This window comes from Notamacropus eugenii, chromosome 3 (assembly GCF_028372415.1).
Source record: "Notamacropus eugenii isolate mMacEug1 chromosome 3, mMacEug1.pri_v2, whole genome shotgun sequence".
Taxonomy (NCBI): Eukaryota; Metazoa; Chordata; class Mammalia; order Diprotodontia; family Macropodidae; genus Notamacropus; species Notamacropus eugenii.
Window position 1 is genome coordinate 329,932,487 of NC_092874.1, and position 25,129 is coordinate 329,957,615.

Genomic DNA, 25,129 nt, shown 5'->3' on the forward strand with positions numbered 1-25,129 from the left:
AGAAAATGAACTGTGGAGTCTGAATGCAGATGGAAGTATACTGTTTGCTCTCTCTCTTTTCGTTTCTTCTTTCTTGCAGTTCCTCTCATCGGTCCTAATTTTTCTTTACAACATGGCTAATGTGAAAATATGTTAAAATGAATGTATGCGTAGAGCCTTTGGAACTCAGAATCTTATGGAAGTGTTGAAAATTAAAAATAAATAGATATTTTTTAAAAGAATTTTTCTTTGACCTCATCAGGGTTCATCATGGTAGGAGCCTATGCCCTGAGAATGTGAAAATATGCTTAATATTAATGTATATGTAGAGCTGATATCAGATTGCATACTATCTTGGGGTGGGGGAGAAAATTTGGAACCCAAAATCTTATGGAAGTGATTGTTGAAAACTAAACATAAATAAATAAAAAAATTTAAAAATAAAATAAAATAAATAATTTTTCTTTGACTTAATCAGGGTTCATCATGGTAGGAGCCTATGCACTGATGATGGTGGCCTGTTGCTTTTCTGCAAGTGGCAGTTGCATTGCTAGGAGCCCATCATTCACTCCTTTTGAGAGGCATATGAGCTCACTGAGGTTAGATCTGATTGCAAAATCTATGCAGCTTTTTTTAAGGACCACTCTGCTTACCTCCTGGTGTGAGGAATGGGCTAGAAAAGATTTCCTGAAAATTATCTGCTTCACCCAACCCTGGCCTTCTTATATCAGTAGGTAGGGATCCCGCCTTGAGGTCAAAACACAAAAAAATAGGGTCCAAGCTGTAGCGAGGGGCTGTGTACATAGTAATGACTTCCTCAGCTATCTGCCCTCTCTCATTGCTTTTCTTCTCCAACTCTCCAACACCTACCCCCTCAGTAAACATGATAGAACAAGCCATCTCCTTCACCAAGGGCTTCCTGGCCTGAGACATTGCTGCTGCTATCTCCAACACTTCTGTGGCTCCCATAGAGAGAGTTAGGCTACTGTTGTATGTGCAGCATTTGAGTAAACAAACTGCTGCAGATAAGCAATACAAGGGCATAATGGATTGTATAGTCTGAATTCCAAAGGAACAAGGGGTGCTTTTCTTCTGGTGTGGTGTCACTTGGCAAATGTCATCAGATATTTCCCCACCCAGGCCCTTAACTTTGCCTTTAAGGATAAAAATAAGCCAGTGTTTAAAGAATGGACAAGCGCACACAGTTTGGGAGGAATTTTGCTGCAACTTTGCCTCTGGTGGTACAGCTGATACTATTTCTCTCTGCTTTGTCTACCCCTTGGATTTTTCAAGAACCCTCTTGGCAGCTGATGTGGGGAAGTCTGGCACTGAGAGAATTTAAAGGCCTGGGAGACTGTCTTGTGAAAATCACCAAGTCTGATGGAATTGGTGGCTTGTATCAAGGTGTCAATGTCTCAGTGCAGGGTATCATTATCTATAGAGCAGCTTCCTTTGGAATCTATGATACAGCAAAAGGCAAGCTCCCAGATCCAAAGAACACTCATACTGTGATTGCACAATCAGTGGCTGCTGTAGCAGGTGTGATCTCCTATCCCTTTGATACAGGAAAGTGGAGAATGATGATGCAGTCTGGGTGCAAAGGAGTTGATATGTATGATGTACACTGGGACAATTGACTGCTGGAAGATTGCTACAGATGAGGGTGGAAAAGTTTTCTTCAAGGATGCCTGGTCCAATATTCTTAAAGGCATGGGTGGAGCTTTTGTGTCTATCCTGTATGATGAATTAAAGAAAGTAATCTAAGTACAACCTAACTAAAAAAGGAACTAGTGAATATAGATTGTATAGAATATGGAACCACATTTAGCATTTTGGACCACTGACCTTCAAGAATTCCTCTTGTTTTTTGATTCAGGACAGGTCATGTTTGTAGAGGAGCCAGGAAAAGCTCTCATTAAAAAGGGACTCGTTTATTGTCATCAACGGATTCACACAGTAGAACTGATGATGATTCAGCACATTGATTCTATTGGTTTTTAGGAAGATACCAGTTACTGCGGGTCCAAGGAGGCAGATCAGCTTAGATCATCTAGTTTAAATGCTCTTTTGTAGGACCATAAATTTGTGGTTAAGCATGTATTTAAAGAAATCATGACTCCCATTTGTACTTACGCACTATATATACACTATTTTGCACAACTGACTATTTGGCAGTTACGATGATCTATGTTGGGCATTCTGCTATAAAACAATAAATACACAGAAGACTAAAAAAAAATAAAAAAAGTTTTGGAGAAGACGATCCCACTCACCATTAGTATACGGAATGTGTGTGTGCTCATGGACAACACAAAATCAAGTAGACCTGAAAGACAAACAGCTGTTGTTGCAAGAAAACTCAGCAGGTATCACACCCAATTAGAAGCCCTGAGTGAAACAAGGCTGCCAAATGAAGGCCAGCTTGCTGGAGCTGGTCTACTCCAATATTTTTGCCAACTCTCCTCCCTATTTGGAAGTGAAACAACTAAACAACAGTTTCCCTTGTACTAAAGAACCACTCTCATTAGACCCTACCATCCCCTCAAACAATCTTCCTGTATCTCTCCTCTACTTCTCAGTCAAAATGACTAAAAATAACACCTTCACTTGATGCTTTCACTTACTGTCAGTATTTTCTTACCCCTCTGCAGTCTACTTGAAAACTCTTTTTAAATGTTTTCCCTTGAAAAGTAACAGTGAGACAAACGAAGCCAATGAGGTTAATATTAGTCAGTCGATAAATATTTATCAAGCATCTACTGTGTACTAAGCACTGTCTCAGGGGTGGGGATGCAAGAAGAGGCAAAAGAACATCCCTCCCCTCAAAGAGCTCACAGTTGAATGGGGGAGACAACAAAGAAGTCTACACAAACAAGCTGAATAGAAGTAAGAAATAAGAGTGGGGAGACACTAGAATTAAGGGGGAATGGGAAAGCCTTCCTGTAGAAGACAGGACTTCAGCTGAGATTGAAAGTAAGGTTGGAAAGCCAGGAAGGGGATAAGAGGAGGAGGATCATTCCAGGCATAGACAACAGCTAGAGAAAATGCCTGGAGCCCAGAGAGGATTTCTATTTGATCCTGGAGATGATAGAGAGACACTGAAGATTATTGAATAGGAGAGTGACTAAGTTGGGCTTATGCTTTAGGAAAATCACTTTAACGGCTGAATGGAGGTTAGAATGGCATGGGGACAGACTTGAAGCAAACAGATGCACTGACAGGCTATTGCAATAATCCAGGTGTGAGGTGATGAGGGCCTGAATCAGAGTGGTGGCTCTGTCAGAGGAGGGAAGAGGAGGTGTTGGAGAGATGTTTCAAAGATGAGATCGACAACAGATTAGTGAGGAGTAGGGGGTGTGGTGAGAGACAGTGAGGGGTCATGGATAACACCTAGGTTGTGAGCTCAAGGGATTGGGAGGATGGGGTTATCCTGGACAGTATTAGGGAAGTGAGTGGGGGGCGGGTTTGGGGGAAAGAATTAATTTGGTTTTGGTCATGTTAGGTTCAAGATGTCTACTGAACTATTTGAAATGTTTGAAAAGCACCTAGTATAGATAGTCTTTTCAAGGAATTTAGCTACGAAAAGCAGAAGAGATATGAAACAATAGTGGGGATACAAGGCTCAAGTAAGGGATTTTGGAGGATGGTGGAGACATGAGCACATCTTTAGGCAGTTGGGAGGGAGTGGGTAGACAGAGACAGATTAGAACTAAATGACAGAGTGGAGGTGATAATGAGGGTAATCTATGGGAGAAGACTGGAATGGAAATTAGATAAGAAACAGTCAGCTGGAAAATAAATCTCTGCAGAAAATTTCTCAAGTAAATATGTCAAATTTCCAGGATGTATGTGGAAGTAATTCATACATAAGAACAAGACATCCCCCAATAGATACAGATTTTTTGTTTGTGGTTTTTATTTTTCAATTTAGGAAGGGAAGAGGAGGGAAGAACAGAAAAAAAAATGTTCATTAATTTTTAAAAAAGAAATTTTTAAAAGTAATAGCACAGTCTTTTTATCAAATAAGTGGTAGGTGGGTAGTAAAAGATTTTATCTATATGTGTATCTATAGTTTACGTAAGTTTATATTCTCTTTAATTCTGGATTGGGTTGGATAAGAAAGGAGACAAATGAATTTTTGATTTTTAATGAAATTAACTGGAGTGGACAAGACAGCTATAAATGCTGAAAGCTAATCATCAAAAAATTCTAACCAATTAAGGCTTCCATTCTTTCTGCTCAGTCAGAGAGCAAACAAGGTGGTCACGTGGGAGAGCTGGAAAACAAAAATTCATACAAAAGAAGCTGATATCACTCCTTTTTCGATCTGTGGGAGGTGACCTTCAAGAAAATTTTCGGGACTAATTAACTCATCAAATTGATTGAGAGACTCACTAAATTGATCAAAGGTCCCCTGATCACCCCCACTACACTGGGCTGTTCATAGCTTTCTCACTTCTTCCCCTCCCCAGTACCCTACTGTTATCCTTCCTTATCCCTAGTGTAAATTCTGTATTTACATTATTAGATGAACATAATTATAGGTGTTATGATCCCCTTGGAAAATTGAAATGTTCATTATGAAATTGGGGAAATATAAATGTTATCTGGGAAACATAAACAGAAAATTTGTTATTTTAAAAGTTTTATTGTAAGGAGAGTCAGCTGGGAAAGACTCAGTAACTCTGATCAAGCTAATGATTCAACCAATTCTAAAAGGACTCATGATGAAAAATACTGTCAGTCTCCAGACAGAGAATGATGAACTCAGATATTTTTTTTCTTCTGGAACATGACCAATGTGGAAATACGTTTTCAATGACTTCGTAACTATAAGGTATTGTAGTTCTTGCCTTCTCAATGAGAGGAGGCGGAGAGAGGGAGAGAATTTGGAATGGAAAATTAAAAAAAAATTGAATTTAAATAATTTTAAAATTATTTAATTTAAATTAAAATTAATTAAAATAAATTTAAATAAGTTTTAAAAGTTTTACTGATGTTATTTGCTTTCGTGAAGCACCCACTTTCCCTTGTATCAAAAATTAAAGCAGTTAAGTATGTTTGACAGTATATACTATATTCCTCATCTCCACTGAGAGGTGGGAGCTGTGTTTCCCCATCAGTCTTGCTGGTGGGCAGAGATTGGTCCTGATCAGTAATCACCTTCTAGTGTTGTTTTCCTTTGCATTGTTACAATCACTGTCATACACAGAAGGTAAACCTATAAAGACCTGGACACTCAGTATCACAATGACATAATTTCTGCACAAGTCATAGGCTTAGTTATTGCCTAATGAGTTTTAGGAAAGCAAGAAAGGGTTTGTATCTACCTTTTAGTTTGTAGGAGGTGTTTGTTTCCTAATCCATCCTTCCTGTTTTCAGTATGCTTACTACAGATATCCGAACCTGATCAGGGGCCAACTAGTTATTTCAAAATCCTGAATGAAACCTGTAACTGCTCCATCAGTCACATCAATCGAACCAAAATGATTCTGTGTGGGGGCATAAAGAGAGGGGAAAGCAGGGCCATAAGAAGGATTTTTTTCATGGGGAACTAAAACCATGAAGGCGGGGGGGAGGGGGGGGGAAGGGGAGGGGGCAAGTGGGTAGGGTTCGGTGGACAATTTGAACACTAAAACCCTGGGATTCAGTTGGGATATAGTCTTCCTTGAAATGAGATCCTGGGCCCAGAGGGGTGGGTTGGGCCATGATGCCTCTAGGGTCAACCAACAACATGAGGCAATGCAGGGGCATAGAGAGACAACTGAGGTAGCACAGTGGCTATAGCACAAAGTCTGAAGTCAAGAAGACCTGAGTTCAAATATAGCCTCAGACAGCTGTATGACCCTCGGCAAGTCACTTAACTCTGTTTGCCTCAGTTTCCTCATCTGTAAAATGAGCTGGAGAAGGGAATGGCAAACAACTTCAGTATCTTTGCCAAGAAAACACCCAATAGGGTTGTGAAGAGTTGTACACAAGTGAAATGACTTAAAAACAAATGGAGACAAAGGAAATGTAATTCTCCCTCTCCCCCCAGGACTCCTTTAGATTCTGTCACATCCATTCTAGATACAACTCTAGGGCAAAACCATATACAATAATTCTGAAACTGCTGACTTCTATTTTACGAGTTATAAGTGAATGTTAGTTACTTGGGACAGCACTAGTGTTCCTTTAGGTCCCAGCTTCCCTGAAAGGCCCTATCTTCCTTGATAGCTTCCCCTCTCCCCCCCATCCCTGTTCTCATTACCTTCCCTCCATCTGACTGGCCTCAGCTTCCCTGACTTTCCCAGCTTTTCCTGGTCAAGAGACATCAAAAGTCACAGCTTAGTGGTGTCTGGGTCTCTCCCGATGAGATCATGGGAGGGGCTGTGCCTTGATGACTTACTGACCAGAAAGGTTTTCAGATAGAGAAGAAAGGGACCAGGACAAAGTTAAGTGCCATTGTATTATTTTTGCACACCTTTTGCTCAAGGTTCTGTGACTTTCAGATGCCTCTTTCATCTTGCACCTGAACTAGCAGGGCACTGGAGGGAGAGCTCTGTCTATAACAAGACCTGAGTCTAAGCACAGTTTTCCATTCCCTCCCCTCCCCCTCCCAACTACTTCTACTAGTTCACAAATTGTTAGCTTAACTTAGACTATGAAATTCAGCTTCTCATTTGCTTCTGACCCTGACTGATGAACATTTAGTTTGCATGAAATATATAAATATTTTCAAAGGCATTTATAGCCAAAAACAATGCTATTACCCTGCCTTGGGAAGATTCAGTAATAGTATCCTGAAGCTTTAATACCCATCCTCCTATTCCTGAGGATTTTCTGAGTAGGTGGGCTGATGGGTGGTAGCTTAGGCGCTTCTCCATACTGGAATGTTCAGGGCATTGTTTGCTTTCACAGCCTGTCCTCCCCCCACTTCCTCCCCCTTCCCCAATCTTTCTAGTTTTCTTACACCTTATGTGTGACCATCTGTACTACCCACTATTCTTCCAGCCAGTGACACTGGCCTTCTTGCTTTTCCTCACAAATGACACACCATCTCCTGACTCCCAGGTGTTTTCCTTCCTGTCCTCCATTCCTAGAACCTCCTCTCCCCCCTCTGCTCCCTGCTTTCCTTGGTTTCCTTCGAGTTGCAGAAAAAAACTCCTACCTTCTACAGGAAACCTTTTCAGATGCCCCTTAATTCTATGGGTCTCAGGAACTTTATATTTTTTGTGAAGAATATAGTTATACTCTTAAATATTTTGAACTCTTAAAAATATTGAGGACCCCAAGGAGCTGTTGTTTATGTGGATTATATGTATCAATATTTACTATAGTATCAATTAAGACTGATAAATAAATAAAAAAAGATATTTTCAAATCTTTTTAATACCTGGCTTAATATAAGACTGCTCAATTCTCACATCCATTTCTGCATTCAACCTGTTGCAATATATTATTTTAGTTGAAGAAAATCTGGCTCACAGAGATAGAGTTGGAAAAAGGAGGAATATTTTAATAGGTCTTATAATCATTATGAAACGTTTTGACCTCGTCCTGAAAGAAAGGGACTCTCAGGGGTTCACAGACCACACTTTCAAGCTAAGTTACTTTCTAGCTTTTAAATCTATGATCTTAGTTTGGTTCTTGTCCACTATTTCTTTGTTAAACTTATTTTAGAAAGGTAAATAATGGTCATAAAACTGAAATTTTTATCACAATTGATGAGTTTCTTTTTTTTTTAAACTAAAAAGATTTATTAGAAGATATTTCAGGTGAGATTTGAAACACAGCAACTATGGGAGCAGATATGATAATTTTAAATTAATTGTTTCACACAAAACTGATAATATAACTAAGTGAACATGACATTAAGGCCAGAGGTTTCTCTGCTCCAGAAATATCCATCCTCGCATCTTTGCTGTTTTAGCAGACCAGGGCACATTTTTGGTGTCTTTTTATTTCAACTCAAAAAGATTAGGATGCAACCATCATTTTACTTCATATGTTGATCAGCTAGGATTTTGGCTGAAGACTTGGCATCACAGAAGAGTTCATTAATTTCTTCCCTATGTTCCTTCTCAATACTATCTTTCCCATTGATCTTGGCCAGCAGGTTGGCTGGGGTCAGGAGCTGCATTGAGTATTTTAATGTTGTCTTGGTACCAATCTCTCCCAGGTGGTTCAATGCTTCCTCACTGATGTTAATGCCTCTTGTCTGGGCTCTGATTTTTATGATCTGTTTCATTTCTTGTGGGATGTACAGCATGGTGTGGATGATCATCACTTGGTTCAGAAGGTCAAGGGGAATTCCATGAGGAGAGATCACATCCTCGTTACCCCTGATGACACAGTTGTCCTGACTGGAAGCCATGATGCAGGTGCAAGTAGATGAAGCATTCAATGTCCAGCCTGTGCACCTCCTCAACAAACAGCATGCCTGGAACCAACTCTGCTATGCCCTGGTCGATGTACTTGTTGACCACCTTGTGGGTCTCCCCTAGAAGCTTGTCTCCGATTTCCTTCTTCTTTGGCTTTATTAACTGGCCCATCATGGAAAGGATGTCTTGCCCTCCTTGGGGCCTAGCATTGGCAGCATCCAAGTCATGGAGGGTTACATCCTAAATAATTTCCTTCTTTTTGTGCACATCATCCGTTGGCAAGGGAACATACTCTTCCACTTCAAGGTCGAATTCGGTAGCATAGGTATCACACCTACTTTGCCTCTTTGCTGCACCACTGTTTGCTTCTATCTATATATCATGTCTCCAGCCTCCACTCGCTTTTTCTGCAAACTTTCAAAGATGCTGGGGTCCAGTTTCAATTGGTTGGTTCCTTTTGTCGTTTTTAAGTCCTGTGATTATATGGCTGATGGTTTTGCCATATCCACCCATGGGTTTTCCATCTCACATGGACTTAACTCTGTGACTTCACCTTTGTAAACTTCCTTGGTCTCCCTTTATCCTCAGATCAGTTGCTCTTCAGAAGTTTTCCATCAGAACTTCTGTCTTCTTAATTTCCATGGAGTAGACTTCACTTCCCACACATAGAGTCCAGAGAAAGAGTAAACTTAAACTTAATGACTTAGTGAAATTGACCCTGTTACTAAAAGTCCTTTCTTTCTTTAGTCCATAGTCACTATAAAATTGTGATAAAAATGTCTGTGGGACAGAAGGGGACCTTCCTATTCAACTCTTGAGCAATAACCAGGGTAAGGGCTGCCTGCCAGTTCCAGGAGGTCCTGCCAACAAAACAGCTCTCCCACTCATTTTCTTACTTTTGATTAATTCTACAATCACACCACATGCCTCGCAGTCATTCTCCTGCCCCACCAGCCTGGAAGCTGCCTGCTTGGCCAGGCCACTCTCGTCCAACCCCAGCCCCTTCACGTGGCTGTGCCAGGCGATGTGCCGCGTCTTCATGGTGCTTTTCACCTCCTCTATCTTCATCTTGTCACCAGGGACTGGGAGGCTGCACTGCTGTGGCTGAGGGTAGGCAGGCTGGAAGACGAGTCAGATGGCGATGGCAGCAGGCGAGCCGATGAGTTTCCTTTTTAAGTAATTTTATTCTCTTGCAATATTCAAGATTTCGTTCTTTTATTTTATTTTCCTTTCTTTGTGTTTTAAATTGCATTAATTCATTAATCTTCTTGCTAGCTTAACATATTTTCATAAATATATTTTTTTCCTCTGATACTGCTTTTGCTGCATGACAAAGTTTTGTCTCATCATTTTATCTTTCTCTTCCATATGGTAATTTTTCTATGATTTATTCTTTCAGTCACTTACATATTAAGTGCTTACTCTGTTAAACACTTCGTGTCCAAGACACTTGAGGATACAAAGATAAAAGTGAAACAGTCCCTGACCTCAAGGATCTTGATTCCCGTTGGAGGGGGTATCTATACATAAAAGTATTTAATACAAAATATGTACATGTATGGGTAGGGTTCTTTCCTTCTTCAATGAATAAATCAATCAACTGCTGCTGATGAAGTTTCTAAATGTATTAAAAAGACGGTTTATACTCAGAGGTGTCAATATCTTTGAGTCCAGAAAGAAAGCAATGGCTTTCTAAAATTGGCTAAAGGGATCGTTTTTGTCCATTGGACCTATGTAAACAATAATAGCCAGTTCATTGAGAAGTTCAGTCCAGAGATGTCCAATCTACCAATGGATCATTTCAGTTTTGGAGTTAAGGATTCCAGTTTGAGCCAAGTTCCAGGGAAGGAGCCATTCTGGGCATAGGGAAGAGAGACTTTCTCCCTCTCTCTCACCTCCTCATTCAATGACATTGTCATCAGAGAGAAAGAACTAAAAGGAGATATCTCATCCAAAAGAGAGAGAGAGAGAGAGAGAGAGAGAGAGAGAGAGAGAGAGAGAGAGAGAGAGAGAGAGAGAGAGAGAGAGAGAGAGATTTGCCAAGGACAAACATAGACACAGAAGGATACAGAAGGATACAAACATAGACACAGGGGACCAAACAACTTTGAGGTACAAAAACCCTTAAATCAGAAAATAATAGTGACTATGGACTAAAGAAAGAAAGGACTTTTAGTAACAGGGTCAATGTCACTAAGTCATTAAATTTAAGTTTTCTCTTTCTCTGGACTCTATGTGTAGTTGTGGTGAAGTGTGCTCCAGAATTGTGTGTGTGTGTGTGTGTGTGTGTGTGTGTGTGTAAAGGGGGGGATTGTTTTGTATCAACTGTTCTTACAATATTACCTAAGTAACCATCCTTTTTTTGAAAGAAAACTAACCATGTCTGATACTCAACTAGGAGCACAGCAACAATATCAGAAACCCCAACCCTTCCAAGTTACTCTTAGAACTATGAAAAGAGCAGTAGTTAGCCACTGGCTGGACACCTAGTCTACTGATGCAATTAGAAAGTAGTCCCAGAAGGGGTGCTGCATACAAATTGAATAGAGGATGATTAATTTTTTTTTTTTTTGTATGGGGGAAGGCATTGACAGTCAGGAAAGGCTTCACATAGATGCTAGTGCAAGAAGTTCCAGAGCGGTCATCTTCATTGTCATCCTGATTATGTATAGGGATAAGAACTGGTTCATTGATATTATTGGTATAGGCACTTCTAGGAGGTTGGCTAGAGCAGTAGTACCAAATAAATAGAAATGGGGAGCCACTAATCCATACATAAAGAACCTGGTGGGTTGCATATTGACGTAGAAAACTATAGGTTAACATTGCCTATGTTCTATTATATTTTTATTTGTTGGATTTATTGATTTTTATACTTTTATTTATAAATTTATAATTTTATAAATTTACTAAATATTTCCCATTTATTTTTTGATCTGTGTTCAGCTGCCTGTGACCTGCATGTTGGACACTATTGGCCTGGAGCACCAAGAGGTTAAGCAATTTGTTCAGGGTCATGCAACTATTATATGTGAGTGCCAATTCTTCCAATACCAAAGTCAGCCTTCTATCCATGCTTCTGACTTTCTGAAATTCAACTTTTGTTGGTGTCTAGTTGTTTTCAGCCCGGTCCAGCTCCTCATGACCCCATTTGGGGTTTTTCTGGAAAAGATATTGGACTGGTTTGCCATTTCTTTCTCTAGCTCATTTTAACAGATGAGAAAATTGAGGCAAACAGGGTTAAGTGACATGCCCCGGGTCACACAGCTACTAAGTATCCGAGGTTTGATTTGGACTCAGGAAGATGAATCTCCCTGACTGCAGGCCCAGCTCTCTGTGTACTACACCTCTTTCTGGACTTTAACACGATGACTTATCTGCAGTTTTACCTGGAACATCCATCTGGGGCCTTTGAAGCCCAGAATATGCCTGTGCCAGCCTTTTAATATTCTTTTTTAACATAATTTATTTTTGGTTTTCAACATTCACTTCCACAAGATTTTGAATTACAAATTTTCTCCTGACATTATGTACTCCAACCACCCCTTTCACCAATCTACCCTCCCTTCTATCACCCCCTTCTCCCCTCCCCCTCCCCTCTATTTTCCTGTAGGACAAGATAGATGTCTATACCCCATTGCCTGTACAATTTATTTCCCAGTTGTATGCAAAAGCAATTTTTAACATTCATTTTTAAAACTTTGATAAATCGCCTTCCTCTCTCACCCAGAGGAGAGAGCTTTCCCACTGACCTTTGAAGCTGTCTTTGGAGTTTGTGGGTTGAGAAGTCTGGAAAGCATGGGGCAGTGATTGATGGCCCTGAGGCCTGCTCCACTCCTGTCTGTGCCCTCAAGGCCCATGCAGGGCTTTGCTCTGCTCAGAGCTGGGTGCAACAGACCCCTCTGGCTGGCCTTCCAGATGGTCTTGGGCTAAAATCTGTCTTACTCTGTCATTTTGTGGCTTCTGCTACTCTAGAATTTGTTCAGTATCATTTTTTTACAAGTATTTTGAGGGGTTTGGGTGGAGAGCTCAGGCAGGTCCCTGTTTATACTCCACCATTTTGGCTCCATTCCCTCCATGCTTCTACAATTTTGACCTTCTTCCATTGATGAGTACTTCCTGGATCCACCATTTGGTAGAGGGGTCCAAGTGGGTCAGCCTTTGTTCTCTTCCTGTCTGTGCTTCATTGTCTCCCTAGGAAACAAGGTGGTGTAGTGGACAGAGTGCTGGGTTTGGAGTCAGAATGACCTGAGTTCAAACCTGACCTCAGGTACTTACTAGTCATGCCCTTGGACAACCCTTTCAATCTATGTTTGTCTCAGTTTCCTCAAAGACACAATAGGGATAATAACAGTCCCTCCTCTCAGGGGTGTTGTGAGGATCAAATGAGATCATATTCTTAATATGTTTGCACCATGTCTAGTGCATAGTAAGTGCTATATAAGTGTTAGTTTCAATGGTGAGGATGATGACCATGAGGACAATGTTTTGGACTTCCACACCAGGGGCCTGAATATTTTCACCTCTCTCTTCTCGCTTCCTTTTGTGGCTTGTAAGCTCCATTAGGCTAGGACTCTTTCTGTTGAAATTTGTATTCCTAGTGCTTAACACAGTGTCTGCATGCAGGAAGAACTTAACAATTGCTTGTTGCCTTGCCTTACCTTTATGTACAGTGACACACTTCCTCTCATCATTATCATCATAATCAAATATAAAATATGAATCTGGGAGGTTATTTTCTATGTCTTCTTTGTATTGTATTGATAAAACACCAAATGCACTGTCATCCACACATGTGTGGGTGCTCTATTAATGTCAGTTGTTGGTGATGATGATGAGGATGTTGAAGGATGGTCCCCAGAAGCTAATGCATCCATTCCTTGGTTGGAATAGTGAAATGATGTCACACAACAAACACTGAACTTCATACCATAGGCCTACGTGGGCATAGCAGTGGGGGCAGTCATGACTTCCCTTTGGTACTGAAATGGTTTTTCAGAACCGTCCTAAACTTTGGGGAAACCCTGAGTCTTTGGGTGGTGCTCAATACCACAATAGATATTGCTGCTTCCTTCCATTCACCCTTCAGCAAAAACTTGGCTCCATTCCCCACTTAGCAATTGAATAAATAAAGGGTTGAAGCAAGCAGACTGAATCCAAGAAAAACACAAACAAATCAACTCATCCTTGTGTCCTAACACAAGATGATGTGGTTGCCACCCTCTTCTAGAGATGTCTGTGCACAAAATTATGTTTGTGGAGGAAGGTGCATCTCTGGGTCATGGCACAGGTCCACAGATTCCTAATCAGAAGATCCTTCTACTCAATTCATTAGCACCCCACCTGGGTATACATTCACAATATCCCCCAAAGTCCTGCTATTGTCCACCACTAAGGAGCAGGGGTATGATAGAAGGATAAATGACTTATTAGGAAATGGTGAGTTCTGTCTGGAATCAGAGGAACTGAGTTCAAATCCTGGTTGAACCAATTACTACCTATGTTATTTTAGACAAATCCTTTAGCATCTTATAGAGGAAACTAAGTGGCAGAGTGGAGAGAGAACTGAACTGGGAGTCATAAAAGAACCAGTTTCAAATCTGGCCTGACATACTAGTTCTGTGACTCTGGGCAAATCACTTCAACTCAGTTGCCCCAACTGTAAAACTGGTTTAATAGCACCTACCTCAGAGGTCTGTTGTGAGGATCAAATGAGATAACATAGGTAAAATACTTAGTATAGACCTTAGCACATAATAAATACTTAATGAATAAATAATATAATAAATAATAAATTAATAAATTTTCCTTCCTTCCCTCCTTGGGTTTAAGTTCCTTTATTTGTAAAAAATGAGGGAGCTGCAATAGGTGGCCTCTAATATCACTTCCAGTTGTAAATGTAAGAATTTTCTGTAATGTGGTCCAGGTCAATGAGTCTGGCGTCATGAACACTTGGTAAGCCTCCTTCTGGAAGTGCTTATGATACAGAATAAAAGGGCCTACGTAGGCTGATCATGTGTAACAACTATAATTGGGGGAAATAACTGCACACAAGACCTGCTTTTAATTTGCATGGTTTACTTTGTCTCTATCACTTTTAATAGTCTAGATAATCAACCAAAGAATAAATGAAGCCTTGATTTGTAATCTTTACTTATTTCTGAGGTGTAAATGCTTCCACTGAAAATTTAACAATTGACTCTTACAGAATTGGAACTTCCCTAGTGACTCCCTTGGTCCTACCTCTCCACTAAGAGCATGGGTAGGAGTTTTATGACTGTTTATGGCCTTCTTACTGCTTGCTTCTTTAATTAGCTGCTGAACCAGAACAGAGTAGACTTAGAAAACAAGGGGCAAATGTTTTTTTTTTTTTCCAACCTGACTGCATATACAAGAGTGGTAAGGGTAAGAGAGCACTCATCACAAAATAAAAGCAATCTCCTAGTTCAATTTGACAAGGTTTTATTATGGACCTGCTACATTCTAAGCATTGTTACTAGTTACTGGGAATACAAAACAAAAAATGAAATAGCCCCTGCTCTCAAGAAGTTTACTTTCTATTGGAAGGGACAGCTTGTGAATAGAAAATTGTTAACAAATAACTCCCAATCCTATAAAGAAAGTCCGAAATGAAACAGTCTCACCTACTAATTAAATGCATTTATCATCCAAGACAAAGACTTGGCGGAGAGAGGAAATCTTATAAGGGCACAAAGAGGTAGAGAGAGTTCTTCATCTGCTCAAAGGGGAGAGGGAAGGTAAGGAGATAATATAGTTTCTAGAAGCTTGAGGTGGGGGGGCTTAAGGGAGAAGACATCTGTAGATGGATAAGCCAAGGAGTAAGGAGTTTGGAAGGTCCAGAGTCTGCAACTGCTGCCCAAGGCCACCTTGAGTCATTCAAGGCTGGTCCAATCTCTGTAGTCATCTCCCAGTTCATCTAAAGTTCACTTCCCAAAGGATCACTGGTATGTCAAGCAGCCTTGAGCCTCAGAAATCCTTCTAATTGATTGGTTGTTGTGTAGCTTCATGTCCTGCTCCCCTGTGAAGAAGAGAAAGAGCTAACATATAGTTTAGTCATTACAGAGCTCAAGTCCCCAAAATTAAATAAAAAATTGATAAAATGAGTAACCAAGAGGAGAGTACTAAAATGAAGGGCAGTTTGTTAACAATATAAAGGGAATTCCAGAAGGTACAATGGAAGGGTAGTGTAGAATTGCATAGGAGGAATGGAACTTACATGATGGAGTATGTCCCTTAGTTTGAGGGGAGGAACTGTTTTTGTGTCTTTGCCTTTCGAAGCATAACACCTTCTCTGCACTGCAGGACAGTCAGATTGCTGGAACTGTGAGTTTTTGCTCATCTGCTGAGGGCAGGGACTATCTTGTGACTTTTAGGGATGGGAGTGGGACTTGGAGAAACATTGAAAAAGAGTTGGAAAAAGCAAGAGGAGTAAGGAGTGGGAGGGAGAGAGTGGAGGGGAGGGGGGGTGAGAGAGAGAGAGAGAGAGAGAGAGAGAGAGAGAGAGAGAGAGAGAGAGAGAGAGAGACTGGAACAAAAGAGAAAGGGGGAGGAATAGGAAGAGGGAAGGAGGGGAGAAGAAAAGGGAAAATGAGAAGGAGAGGGAGGGAGGGAAGAGAAAGATGGAAGAAGGAGCAAGTCAGAGAGACCCTACACACATTTTTTAGCTGCTTCTTATCCATTTCACTGTGTGGGTAAAGGAGTCATCTCTCCAGCTCTTTCTCATTTCTTCTTCTTCTTCTTCTTCTTCTTCTTCTTCTTCTTCTTCTTCTTCTTCTTCTTCTTCTTTCCCAAGGGCTCTCCATGTCCCATTAGAATTTCAAAAACCATGTGATATTTTTTTGCCTCATAAGATGAGCAAAATGCATACAATTCCTTGTAATTGATGTGGTTTCCAGGGACCTCCTCATGACTCCCCATTACACATGTATCCCCACAACTTAGCAAAGTTTCTGTCACATAGTAAATTAATATAGTAAGTTAATATATGTTTGCTGATTGATTGGCTAGGCTTCAGTTTGGCCAATTTATTAATAAAAACTACAGGGACTCTAAATTCAAGCAGTGGGGACTAGATCAGCAACACCAATTTTGATTTATTTACTAAATTTTTAATGGTTTGATCTTTAATATTAAAGTTACATATCCATTGAAAATGAATTGTAGTATATAGTATAAGGTTTAAGTCTAATTTTTGCCAGATTCTTTCCTGTATTTATCAAATAGAGAGTTCTTTCCAAAGTAATTTATGTTTTCCAATTTATCAAACCCTGAGTTAATGAGTTCCATTGCTTCTGCTTCTCCCTTCCATTGATTGATCTATTTTAAGCTGCCAACAGGTGGTTTTGAGGATTGTTGGGTCATAATAGAGTTTCCCTTCATTCCCTACTTCTTTTCTTTATTTCCCTTGATATTCTAGATTTTTTTAGTTTTCTGAATAAATTTTGTTATAATTTTATAGAGTCCTGTAATATATCCCTTTGATGATTTATTTGGCACAGTGTTAAAAATGTAAATTAACCTGGATAGATAGTATTGTCAGTTTTACTATATTTCACATAAATAGCCATGAGTACAAATTGTTCTTTATTTCTTTAGGGAACACATTGTAGTTGAATCCATACAAGTGTTTTGTTTAATGCTGATCTATCAGTTCCTGAATAAGATTCAACAATCTTGCAATAATGCTTATGAGCCCTTGAGGTAGTGTCGTTTGTCCTACATAATGGTCAAAACAGGCACCAGTGGTATCTTGGGGCCTTGGTGTTGCTTAAAGAGATGCAATGTATTTGATATACTTTCTAATCTTCTGCTTGATTAGCTCTGACCCAGGATTCCCTCCAGTGTTGAATAGGTTATCTCCCTCAGTAAAAAGGCATACTAGTGCATTGTTGGTGGAGCTATGAATTGGTCTTTATTTTCTGGAAAGTAATTTGGAATTATGCCCCAAAGTTACTAATCTTGTATACCCTTTGACCTAGTCTATGCAATGACCAGACTTGTAACCCAAAGAGATCAAAGAGAAGGGAAGAGGATCAATGCATACAAAAGTATTTATAGTAGCTCTTTCCACAGTAGCTCTCAAATGGAAACTAATGGGGTATTTTTCTATAGGGAAAAGGATCAACCAATTATGGAGTATGGATATAATGGAATATTATTCTTCAATAAGAACTGATGAACAGTTCCAGAAAATAACAAGACCTCTATGAACTGATTCAGACTGGAGTGAACTGAACTGACATGTATGACAACAATATTAAAGAGAAAAACATTAAAAGATTTAAGAATTTTGATCTACACAATAATGTATCATAAACTCAGAAGACTGAAAATGAATATGCTATACAGCTCTTCCCAGAGAAGTGATGAACTTAAAATGCAGAGAGAGAGAAAAATCATTTTTGGACATGGCTGACTTGGGAATTTGTTTTGCTGAATTATGTATATTTGTAAGGAAGGTTTTATTTTTCTTCTTTTTTTGGTAGTTGTTCAGTAGGGGACTAGGCGAAGTGGGAGCTACAGTACAAATGTATGTACAAATAAATATTTGTATTTCTTATGAAAAGGAGTTCAACTGAATTCTTATACCTTGGAGCTTCACTGTCTTGATGGGGGACTTCCTCTCTTAGCTGCTGTTTCAGGGAGGACGCAGAAATGCTTCATTTCACTCTCTGCTCTCCATGCTGCATGCCTACCCTTTCTAACACCCTTTTCCAATACTGATAATGAGAATCAAAGTTGTTCTCTCCAGAGAAGCATTTTATAAAAAGGACCCATGCAACATTTCTCCCTCTTTCCTTTTTCCTCATCTTCCAGATTCTTAGATCTGTGTGTGACCAAGACCATGCTATCAGAAAACCATAATTGCTGTGAAGCCAAGTCTTCACTGGGCATCAGTTTCATTCTCTCTAAAATGAAGGTTACCACTTTTTACAATATGGTCTACATCTTTTTAAGCTTTTACTATGTCTTGAAAGTGAAACTTTATTTAGTTTACACGTTCCTTGGGGGAAAATACCCCCAAACCAGAAAACAATCTCTATGTCACAGAATCCTAAGGCATTGGACTAATCAAAGTCCCAGGCAGGGGCCTTATCCTTTAACTTTGCTGAGTTTTCCCCATCTTCATGAAGTGGCATGTTCAATAGGAATGTTGAAAGAAACAAGGAGAAACAAGGATCATAGATTTAGAGCTTAAAGAAACCTTAAAGGCCCACTAGTCTAATCCTGTCATGTTGTAGATGAAGACCCTGGAGGCCAGAGAATGAAGTGATGTGCCTTTTTTTTTTCAACCTTTGCAGTCCCAAGTACCCAGAACAGTTGTTTGTGGTTCAATCTTTTCAGTCATGTAACACTCTTAATTACCCCATTTGGAGTTTTCTTGCCAGATACTGGAGGACTTTGCCATTTCCCACTCCAGCTCATTTTGCAGATGAAGAAACTGAGGTAAACCAGGTTTAGTGACTTGCCCAGGGTCACACAGTTAGTAAGGGTATGAGGCAGGATTTGAACTCAGAGTCTTCTTGATTTCAGGCCTGGTGCTCTATCCAATGTCCCACCTAGCTGCCTACATAGATATAGCTCACATATATTATTGTAAATAGTTGTTGAATTAAATTAAACTGAAGTGAAATTGACCTCAGCCTCCATAGAACTTCAGGGTTGGAAAAGGCCCAAAAGTTCATGGAATCCAACCTCAAGGACCTAATAGCTTCTCCTATTTGTCAAGGGCGCCACCATCCTTCTAGTCTCCCAAGGTGGAAACCTCAGAGGCATCCTTCCTTCTCCCTCACCCCCTTCTATCTATTTACATACCCACTCACATGGTTAAGGCCTTCATCACTGCTCTCCCTCACAATTACATTAAGCTTCTAATTGGCACCACTCTCCCAAGCCTCTCTGTCCTCCAATCCTTCATACACAGAGCTGCCAAATTGATGTTTCTCAACCACGTTTCTGACCAGGTCACTTCCCGGACTGGGAAGTGTCTTGGATTCCTCATTACCTTTTGGATTAAATATAAAACTTCTCTGTTTGACATTAAAAACCATTCATCATCTGGCTCCAGTTTTCTTTTCCAGGCTTATGGCACAATGCTTCCCTTCACACATTTTGTGTTACAGTCAAACCGACCTATCTGTTCTCCCTATGTACCACATCCATCTCTTGTTGAGCCAGTGAGTCCACATGTTTGATGAATTCTCCACTGTCTGCTGGACATGTTCTAGTCAAACTGACTTACTATGTGTTCCATGAAGTCAGTATTTACTGCGGGTCTCAGGGTCTTTGCGTCATCTGTCCAAAGGTCTGGAATACACTCACTCCTCACTTCTGAGGTTTCTTCAAATTTCTGCTGAAGTTGGATGGGGCCTATTCTAATCCTTGAGATGCTGGTGCCCTCCCCTACCCTAAATAACTTTGCACTTATTTCTCATATCTGGGTACTTGTTTTTTTCCAAACAAAATATAAATTCTTGGAGATTGGGGATTCCTCATCCCATGATAAATGCTTATTGAGTGAATGGAAATGAAACTGAAGCCCAGAGAAGTGAAATTATTTGTCCCAAATCAGACAGGTAGCGAGTAACAGAGCCTAGATTTGAACCTAGATCCTTTAGTATTTTTTTCTAAAAATCATGCTTCCCAGGTGACATGGGGCTGCCTGTGCTAAAGGATCTTCCATTGTCCATATTAAAAAACCTTTTGTCCTCCTTTGGTGAAAAGGAAGAGAATCTTCAAAGTTATATATTCTAATTCATAGCCTAGTGTTGTGAGCTATATAAATTAGAAAGGAGTTACTTGGTGGAGATTACAGGCATTTTCAAAAAACCATCACTTTGTTCTGTTTCCTGAAAGCAGGGTTAATTATTGTTAACATGGTGAATAATGAATCAAATCTCCAGTGCTAGTGGCAAGGTCACCAAGAATTCCAGGAAATGGGTACAAAGGGGAATGAATTGGCCTGAACATCTCTTCCTTTGCCTTTCGTGATGTATTGACTTATGCTCATTTTTAGCCTATGTTTTTTTTGCCCATGGTCCAGTGGTGGGGAACCTGCTGCTTCGAGATCACATGTAGCTCTCTAGTCCTCAAGTGTGGCCTTTTGACTGAATGCTAATGTGCATTGGTAGAGGAAGTTTCCTCATCCTGGAGTTCCCTATACTGATAAAATTAGAGATCCATTCTCAGTCACTATCATTGTACCCACTAAGTTTTTACAGAAATCATTTTGGTTTGGTATGTCACATTTCTTTCTTCCCACTCACATCTATGGGACAGACCTGTTTTTCAGGTTGGATGGATAATGGGGTTGAGAAAATACTGTCAACCCAGATACACATACTGCCACATTGTTCTGTTTAAACAGCTATCTACACGTTATGTATTTTTCCTTTTCAAAAATATAAAGGAGGATAGGAATTCTAGAATTAGTCATTTTCTCCTACTCCAAGAAAGGCATATAAAGGTGATTTTATCTTTAAATTTTAACTCCTTTGGATTTGAGGTTGGTTAAAAGGATAGATGAATCCATTCATAGCAAGGAAGATTCTAATTATAACTTTGAATTAAACATCTCAGCTATTTAAACTATTATAATCACATATAATACAAAGAGAACTGGATCTAGAGTCAGAGAACCTGGTTTTCCAAGTTGAGGCTGGGCTATTTACTAGCTATGTGAAATTGGCAAGTCATGGAACCTTTCAGCCTCTCTTCCCTCAACTATAAGATGGAAACAATAATGCCTGTACTATTAACTTCACAGTGTTGTTATTAGGCTCGAATGAATTGATTACATTTTATAAACTATAAAACATGAAAATATAAGCTCTTAAAATAGTCTTTTTCTGTGTCATTAAAAAAACAAAAGGAGGCAGACTAAACCAATGTCCCCTTATTCCCACTTTGGCCTTCTACAATGCTAGAGAAGGCTGAGATGGATCTTCGCCCCCCTAGGACTTGCCAGTGTTTATACTTGTGCTTTCAAGTAGCTGGAACATTTCTGTAAGTACTCCTCAGGCATCCTGCAGGTTTCCTTCAAGGACTCATCCACCTCGCAAATATATTGGTTCAATTGAAAGATTTAACTTGTACTCCACTCTTGAAATACTGTATGTGTAAATTATGTGGTCAGAGAAAGTTGAACACCAACCAAAACCCAAAGGAATAAACCAACCTGGAGGTGCTCCCCCCTTCCAAGACTGCTGTTTTTACACAGCTGAAGGGAAAGGGATTTCACATTTGATTTCTTAGCTTCTACTCATGGCTATTGTTCCTCAGATTAAATTTAGCCAGATCCCAGTAAGAGTGAACAGTCAATCCCCAAAAGTGGTTTCATTGTTGAATTCTCACCATATGTTTTCATTGGACTGGGACCAATGATCATATTTTACATCATTACAACTTGAGGTAGCTATGGTTTTTATTTCCTTTTGTCTTTATATCCCTAGAACCAAGCAGACATCTTTGCAGGACCTAATGATACTTGAACTGAATTCTATTGAATTGAATACTTAGGGAATACAGGTTTAATATAGAGCCATAGCAGAACTAAACCACCCAAAGTCTGGACCCTAATGTTCAAGCATGCATTTCTGGTTAATGAGAATGTTCATCCCCTAAGGCCTCTCTGCATTCTCAGCATGTTAAAGATGGGAAAACTGAGGTGCTGATTTTCAAATTTAAATCCAGTAAAACTTCATTCATATGGAGTCTAGACCATGTAATCTGGAGGAAGCTGAGTGGCACAGTGGATATAGTGCCAGGCCTGGAGTCAGGAAGATTCATTTTTCTGAGTTTCAATCTAGCCTAGCTTCCTAGCTGTGTGACCTTGAGTCAGTCACCTGACCCTGTTTGACTCAGTACCTCATGTATAAAATGATCTGGAGAAGGAAATGGCAAACCACTGCAAGAAAATCCCAAATAGGGTGACAAAGAGGTGGACACGACTGAAAAACAACTGAATAACAACCTCTTGACCCCAGAGCTTGTGCTCTATTTACTATCCCCAAACTAGGAGTTGGTGAGATGCCAATCTGCATTGCTAGAAGGAGTTTCTTCCTGCACAGATTCCTCATACCATAGATCCACTCCCTGTCCTTGTAATATGCAACAAAAGTCAAGTTACTTAAAAGTAATATAATGACAAGAATCAGTACCAAGGAGTAGAAAGTGCTGTATTTAGAGACAAAGGTTTTGGGTTCAAATCTGTCACTTATTACCTGTATGATCTTGGATAGGGCATTTAATTCTTTATAACCTCAAGTTCCTTGTCTGAAAAATGTGCAGACTGGACCAGATGACCACTGAAGTCCCTCATGTCTCCCTGTGATCCCAGGATACTTTACAAAGTGTTCTATAATTGAATTTCCCAGTGATCTGGGATGACCTTTTCTACATCAGAAGCAAATGAAGATAAATTGTATATGTTGAGTCAGTTTTCCTCAGTGTTCTGTGGACTATATTACAGAAGTCAGAATTGCTCCTGAGTTTTATCAATTCAGTGAGGAATAAAAAGAACTCATTATAAAATTTGCTAGATGTCAAAGCTCTGAACAGGAAGGTGGGTGGTATAGTGGATAGAGTGCTGGTCCTGGAGTTAGGAAGACTCATCTTCCTCAGTTCAAATCTGATCTAAGATGTTGACCATCTGTGTGACTCTGGGCAAGACTTCACCCCTCAGTTCCTCAACTGTAAAAATGAGCTGGAGAAGGAAGTGGAAAATTATTTCAGTATCTTTGCCAAGAAAATCACACATGTGGTCATGAAGATTCAGACACAACTGAAAAATGACTAAACAAAAGGAGAGTTGTAGGGGGGAGAGATGCCACAGATATTTTTATTCTTGTGAAACATTTGACTTTTGACATGAGGATGAGATGACATAATATCCCATTATGTTACTTGCTTGGCCAATCCTAATCCATGGTGTTTCCAGTTATTTGTTACTACAAAAAAAATGTGGCTAGAAATATTGGGGAAGTCCATTGGACCTTTTCTTTTTGTCATATCTTGTATACCTAGCAGTAGAATCTCTGGGTCAAAGAATATGGGAGTTATGTAGTATAATTCCAAATTGCTTTTCAGGATGGTTGGACCAACTCCAACCACTAACAGTACATTAATCAGTCATTTACTCAGTCAAGCATTTATTTAAAAACCAGCGATGGAAAGAACGGCAAAGACACTGTTCCTGCCCTCAAGGAGCTCACAATGGAACTGGGGAGACATCATATAAACAACTATGTACGTACAAAATGTGCTCAGAGAGGATGGGAGGTGATTCCAAAGGGAAGACTGAAAAAGCTGAGGGGTAGAGGGTGCTAGGAAAGGTTTCCTGCTGAAGGGAGGATTTGAGCTCAGTCTTAAAGGAATCTGAGGAGCATATAGGGAAAGGAGAGTATTCCATGTATGGAAAATGGTCAGTGCAAAAGAGTTGGGGGGTGAAGTAGTCCAGTGCATCTGGATTATAGAGTGATTGCAAGAGAGTAAGATGTAAGAAGACTGGAGAGGTATGAAGGGGCCAGGCTATGAAGGGCTTTCAATGACAAAGAGAGGACTTTTCGATTTCATCTTGGTTAAAATAAGAAGCCACCAGAGTTCATTGAATAAGGAGGTGACATGATCAGACTTATGCTTTATTAGCTGATTAGATGGGTTGGAAGAGGTAGAGATGTGAGACAGGTAGATTAATTGGAAGGTGGCTTCACATTCTATCCTTTCTGAAGACAAAATCTTCTATTTGTTTTTGACACAGGAAAATAACTGGAAGGCGACATTGAATGAAACAGGGTTCCAGCTAAAGGCAGACTCCAAGACAGAAGCTCTTAATGCAACATTCAGAGTGAAAAACCCAGACAACAGATTTACTGAATGAAAACACTATGGTGATGAACTACAATCTGTCATCTCACACTTTCTTCGAGTCAGAGCCAGTGGCAGACTGAATCTATGGTGTCTATAAAGTTTATGGAAATTATGGAAGAGTTTTCAGTGAATGGAGTGCCATAGAAAAAGAAATGGGAGATGAACTACAGAGTGCACGCATCATGTGGATGGATATGCAGCTTCTATTAATGATATTTTAGAAGAAGAGAAACATTTGCAGATCAACCAAAGGAATATCTTTTCTATGATGAAGCATTAAGAGCAGTTTGTAGAAAACATGAACTAATGTGGTATGACTTGGATATGACCACTCAGGATGTGGCATCCAAAAAGCAACAGTGTGAGGAACGCACAACAGGGACTGTGAGGACATTCTCCCTGAAAGGAATGACCAGTAAGCCATTTGGTCAAGAAACTCCAGAGCAAATAGAAGCCAGAATAAGGATGCTAGAGAAACAAATAAATGAAGGAGAAGAACAATAGAAATCTAAAAATTTGGAAGGTAGATAATTTGTGAAAGCTGCTTGGGCAGATATTGAATGCTTCCAACAGCAAAAGAATCATGATTAAAGGAGGATTTCATAAGCTATGCAGTTATGCAGATTAGTATGTGCAAAAGGGAATTCAAGTGTGGACCAATAATAAAGAATGCTTCAGCAAGATGTAATCCTATAGAAATGAATTCCTCTTCGACCAAGTGCCCCAGAACAGAAGCACAAGTACACAAGTTGCTGCCTGGTATACACAGAAATGTACAATTTAATCATTTGAGTAAGAAATTTTTTTATACTGATTGTAGTTGTTAGAAAGGTACAAAAAGGAAATGTTTTAGTGAAGATAAATGTTGAAATTAAGAACTTATGGTGATCCCCCAAAGT

The 25,129-nt window shown here is 39.7% G+C and overlaps 3 pseudogenes; 2 read left to right on the plus strand and 1 right to left on the minus strand.

Annotated features, from left to right (window-relative positions):
• Positions 1-862: 862 nt before the first annotated feature.
• Positions 863-1,743, plus strand: LOC140531603 (ADP/ATP translocase 3-like; annotated as a pseudogene).
• Positions 1,744-7,957: 6,214 nt separating this feature from the next.
• On the minus strand, positions 7,958-9,410 carry LOC140531604 (ruvB-like 1; annotated as a pseudogene).
• Positions 9,411-21,626: 12,216 nt separating this feature from the next.
• Positions 21,627-24,918, plus strand: LOC140532145 (sorting nexin-4-like; annotated as a pseudogene).
• Positions 24,919-25,129: the final 211 nt, after the last annotated feature.